This window comes from Hipposideros armiger, unplaced genomic scaffold, assembly GCF_001890085.2.
Source record: "Hipposideros armiger isolate ML-2016 unplaced genomic scaffold, ASM189008v1 scaffold_299, whole genome shotgun sequence".
Classification (NCBI taxonomy): Eukaryota; Metazoa; Chordata; class Mammalia; order Chiroptera; family Hipposideridae; genus Hipposideros; species Hipposideros armiger.
This window is the reverse complement of record NW_017731649.1, coordinates 2,073,710-2,079,474: the sequence shown is the minus strand read 5'-3', so window position 1 is coordinate 2,079,474 and position 5,765 is coordinate 2,073,710.

Below are 5,765 nucleotides of genomic sequence, written 5' to 3'. Positions count from 1 at the left end.
ATTGCGCTCTTCCCGGATGAGGCAGATGGGTTGCCAGCCTCCGGACGGCTGTTCACGGTGGCTCTTGGCAGCTCATGCTGGATGCCAGCCACTCACCATAGCTCATGGCAGCCCACTGCAGCAGGGGCTGCAGCCTACACCATCGCTGGTGACTCACTGCAGCCCAGCTCCAGGTTGAGCTGTTGTCCAGCATCTTAGCTGTAGAGGGCAGCGTCACTGGCCCTCATGTGGGATCCGAACCGGGGCCCTGCTGCTCAGACTGGCGTCCCAAGCCAACTCCTAACCAACGCGCCACTCGGCTGGCCCCCCTCTGTCACTTTTAAAGTGACGGGGGATCCCCTCTATCAGTTATGTCGAGCGCTTGCTAAAGACGAATTCCTGGGCCCACCCCAGACACTGTGCTAGTCTCTGGGCTGGGCCATGAAAACCTGCACCTATAACAGAACACCCAGGTGGAGCATGAAGAGTCTGGAAGCTCCTTCGCTGCTCTCCAGATGGGCAGCCCCTGGGAGGCCCTCTGGGAGACCCCGGGAGACGGGAGGGCTCATTGCAGTTCCGAGGAGCTGGTCAGGGGGCCTGTGGTGCTGCAGCCTGAAGGCCATGCAGTGCAGGCTGCTGGGGAGGGACACTGGGGACGCTGGGATCCTTGAGCGTGTGAGCTGGGGCCACGAGGGTACTGACGCCAGCCTCGGCACCCCAGGCCTCCGCATCGGCGCCCAGTGTCCTCAGGCGACCCAGCAGCTGTGGAGAAGACAGCCTGCTCCTCACCCAGCTCACCGCCAGCCAGCCCTCTGGGGTTTCCCACAGCAGGACCCCCTAAACTTGGAAAGGGGTTCCAGGTGCCTTCTCCAAGTTGTGGAAGAGGCCCTGACTGCCCCGGCCACAGCCGCCGCCTCTGAGCGTGTGCCCAGCGTCTGCCCTGGAGACGCCTCGGAGGCGTCTGTGCGACGTGTGCCCTGGCCTCGGGCTCCTTGGAGCCTGTCATCGTTGAAAGATATTCTTCTATGATGGGAAAAATCTCCACGTAAAACCAACATGGGGTCCAGATGGATGTCCACAGAGCTGACTGGGAAAGTATCGGTGACCTGGAGTGTCATCTCGCTCCACAGTCCTCAGGCCTGTTGCTCTTGGGGACCAAGACGCTGAGCGGAGCGCCGTGGGCATGGGAGGGGCTTTGGCCGCCCGGCCCGGAAATGGACAGACTCCTTCAGCCACTGGCGACCTGTGGGCCCCGCTCCCTGAGGCCACCAGGTGGCAGTGTTGGCTTGCCCAGCCCGGCCACCGCGCAAGGAGGGGAGCTCGGGCAGCGAAAAGGTCGAAGGGCAAGTTCTCCCACTGCATGTCCTGCTGAGCTGTGAGCAAGCCCTGAGCCCGATCCGAAATCCAGTCTCCGTACTGGAGGGAGGGGCGCCTTGCTGATGCTGCGAATCTCAGCTCCTGCTGATATCAAAGTGGAAAGAGGAGAGAAACGCAGCAAAATTGATAATCTGTACCAGTGGAGGAAAACCGAAAAGTTGGTAAGTAATTTACACTGCAGGTCCTGGGTGTGTAAGGCTTGAGGGGGAGGACAGGGAAATAAAGAGAGAAAGGAAGGGATAAGGGACTGGCTGTGGTTTGGGGAGACAAAAATCTAAACAGCTTCTTTAGAAACAAAGAAACCTCTGGGGTTTGCCCAGGGACCTGACTGCGGCAGAACTGCGATTAAGACTCGCTCCCTCTGTCTGTCTCTCTCCATGTCTCTCTCTCTACCTGGCTCTCTCCCATTTTTTTTTTTTTGTTGTTTTCTGCTACCAGCAAGTCCTTTTATTTCTTGTCCTTTGGTAAAATCCTTTCACCTGAACCTTGGTTTTCTGATAATATAAGGACCCAAATCTGTAAGTGCTGTTGAGCTTATCGGTTGAGGACTTTGTGTAGGTGCCACGAAGCCCCTTCTCCCAAGTCGCAGTGAGCAGGCCGCTCACTTCAAGTCGTGTTCGCCTGCTGACCAAGGAAAGGCAACAAAGTCTCCATCGCTTCATTTCACTTACTGCCTGTAGGTTTCGTAGGCGCTGCTTGTGCTGAGGCTCCGTCGCCACTAGCAAAGGCTAAGTGCGTTTTCCTTGTAAGTCAGGCCATTCTGCCTCTCTTCTCTTTTGCTCAGAAGAAGAACCAAGTAAAGGCAGACCTGGCCTAACTGGATGAAAAACGAGTCTGTGGCACAAGGACCACATTTTCTAAAGCAAAGGTTGAAACGTGCAGTAACGCGGGATCTGACCAACTATTTGAATTCAGGGCTGTCTTTGAAACGTTGACACTTGTGATGGACTTGTTAAGAGACCCTGTTTAATTTGTTCTTTCTAAATATTTATTTCTAGCTATTTCAGAAGCTGTGCTTGGACTCTGTTCACTCTGTGTTCTTGGCTCTGTCGTACCAATGCCGGCATTTACTTCCACGGTGAGGCCAGAAGGTGAAGCCACTGCTGACCGTCTGTGCACGTGGGGCTGTTTCCTGTTAAGATGCTAAGAACCTTCACCCCCAAACCTCGGGGTGTTGGTGAGGGTCTCCGGGTGTCATCCTGTGGGAATGCGGCAGCCCTGTGGGACAGGTGCTGTTCAAAAGTTCTCCAGAACCTTCTCAAGCTTAGGGAAACCTCCAGAAAGCTTTAAACCCTATTTGTGGTTTTCTTGTGAAGCTTTTCCTGGAAGCAGTTTATACTGACTTGCCAGCGTTTCTGAGGGGGACGTGGGGACTGAGGGTGAGGACAGGCCCTGGAGGCCGGGCGAGTGTCACAGAGCCCATTATTCTTCAGATCCCCTCTGCAGGCCCCAGAGGGTGTGGGCCCACACTGCCAACGTCAGAGCACGGCTCTCCCAAGAAACCAGAATTTGCTGATTTATGGTGTTTATTTAGAGGTGAAGCTAGGATGTTGGCTCAGACACTCATTGCACTCAGTTTACTCTTTCAAGAGTACTTTTCAAGTTCCTACTCTGTTCTAAGTCCTGGGGTGCAGTCCTGGGAAAGGGGGTGCAACCCCTGCTCTCTGGAGGAACATAGCAGATCAACCAGCCTGAGAACATCCGAGGCCGAGGAGGGGAACCGGGAGCACGGGCAGGCATCTCCCTGAGACGTGACGGGAGCTGAGTGGATAACAAGAAAGAGTCAGGGCTTCGGGGGTTTCGGGGGCTTCGGGGGCCTCCGGCTGGACGCACAGCACTCGCTGCCCCACACACTGTGGGCTGTGTGCCGTCTGTGCCAGGCCCTGGGGTACTCTGAGGTACGAGCTGTTTTTTCCTTGAAGCCCCCAGTGCTTCATTCATTCATGTATTTTATTATGAAACATTTCACACGCATACAAAAGAGGTTGAGAGACCAGTGGAATGGGACCCCGTGTACCCCTCTCCCACTCAGGAGCCCTGCATGGCCCCCCTTAGTTCCATCCCTCCCACCCTGGGTGGTTTTGAAGCGAGTCCTGGGAACCCTGTAACTTCATCTGTAAACACCTCAGCCCTCTCAAAGTAGTGATCATGGTTTAAAATGTAAGTACAGTATCATAATAACTAATTCCTCAAATGTCCAGTCTGTGTTACGATGTTCTCATTGTCTCATAAATATCCATTCACTTGCTTTCACACCTGGATCCAAACACATTACTGCCTGTCTACGCCCCTGAAACCGTCAGAGGAGCCAGGTCGGCCCTGCCGAGTCCCCACTTCCTGGGTTTCAACAACTGCACCCCTGTGGTTTCTGTACACTGCTGGTTAGGTTGAGACACTTGACCAGCTTCAGTTCAGTTTTCATCAATGAGCGACCTAATTAGCATGTCTCACCTTTGCCAATAGCGAGTCAGACCTGGTGGTTACATGTCATCTCCTGGGATAGAGGCCTCCTCGTGGCCCGGCCCGTATCTCAGAGTCTCGGGACTGCTGGTGTAAGGTTAGCTTTACTTTCTAAAAAGCCGCAAGCTTTCTGGTCACAGGTCTCAGACTCAAACTGGGCAGGGCTTTCCTCCTGCCTCGGGGAGGGGGCGGCACAGTCCCCTGGCCACACAGGAGGCGCCTTCCCTTCAGGCCGATGCTTTTTCTCGCACAGTTTCCTTATTTTTTGTCTTCCAATATCATGTTATCCTGCTCTGTTTTAATAATGTAAATGTCACTTGCTTTCTCAAATAACAAACTTTCCAGACTGCCTGGTCCACTGGCAGAGGCGTTTGCTTTTGTGACTCGTCTGAAGTTGCCCCCAGTACATGCTGCTTCTCTGCTCGCTTGTGGTGAACGCCTTCCTTCAATAGTGTTTATGTAGATCACACGCATAATTCGTATAGGTTATTTATACGTTATGTATTTGTGCATATTGCTGTCATTCCTGGGGATAACAGTTCTGAGGCTATTACTCTCCTCGTCACCTCTGCCATTACCTTTTTATTTCTGCGTTGGGACTATTTTTGGGACAGTGCTTCGGTGACAGCTGTGGGCCACATTTAACCGGCCAGCTGAAGTGTCCTACAGGGTGCCCTTCATGCTGCAGCGTTTGCAGATGGCTCCGCCTGGGCACACATGGCAGCAGCGTTAGTGTGACTTGTCCCTCTGTAGGAGGCTCAGGCGGCCCAGGCTCCCTTTTAGAACTGGAGTCAAGCTCTTCACAGGGATGACGCCTCCCGCCCGCAGGGCTCAGATGCCCGACAGCCGTGCGAGGAGAGGCCACGAGAAACGCTGCCCTGACCGAGGCCTCTCCGGACCGCCCAGGAGTGGCTTGTGGCACAGAGCGGGTGTCCTCCAGCAGCCCGGCCTCGGAGTGGCCTGGCCGGCCTGCGCTGCCCTTACTAGCCGGCCATGAATCAGCCCACCGCCTGCGCAAAGCCCCTGTCAACCTGTTTATAGTTTGTATTTGGAGTCATGTTCTTCCTGGGGCAAGTAGTTCCCCCCTATCTCCCGAACACGAACACCGGGCTCAGGTTTGCCTCTATGACCTGGGATTGGTGGGAATGTGACAAGTCACATCAACTTGTGATTGTGCCATGGGTGTCACATCCAGGGTGTCGATTTATTGTCACTGTCACTTTCAGTTGTGGGGGACTCCGTACTGCCCAGTTTCTGGGAGAAGCAGAGTCCATCTCAAAGAATTGTCCAGAAAAGGCAAACCTTGTTTGTCCCCATTTCCTCTGTGACCATGTTCCAACACAAGCTTCTGTCGGAAGAGGGTTCCATGCAAACGTGGCAAACGACCTGGCTGGGCCACAGCCATCGTCCTTCCTTCACAGCAGTGCAGCTGTGACAAGTGACATGCCAGCAGGTTGCACTAAGCCAGACTTTAAGGAAAGTCCAGGTGGGCGTGGGTGTCAAGAAGACCAGGATGGCAGTGAGCCCTGCGTGTCCCCAGGCTTTGCAAACTGATTTACCCTGTTTCCCCGAAAATAAGACCTAGCCAGAAAATCAGATTTTAGGTGCTAAAATGTGGCACCGTGGCGTACTGAATATTTTAAGCTGAAGGAGTTTGTGGAAAAGGCACCCTTCTCCCTGAAACAGGTAATAAATTCTCATGTGAGGGGTGCGTGCCCTCCACATCCTGGAGGAATCATGCTACGGCTGCTTCTCCGGCTCGGTCTTATTTATATGAGAAGTCTTTACAGTTGCAAATACTAAATCACATCTTCGATGTGTTGGTTTTTTAAGGTAGGATATTTAGACTCAGAAGTATTTCAGAACATCTGGAACACAGGAAAGGCAGGTCTGCAGTTACTCAGCTTCGGAAACTCAGTTTCACGGATTCCTGCTACAAGTGTGGCTGG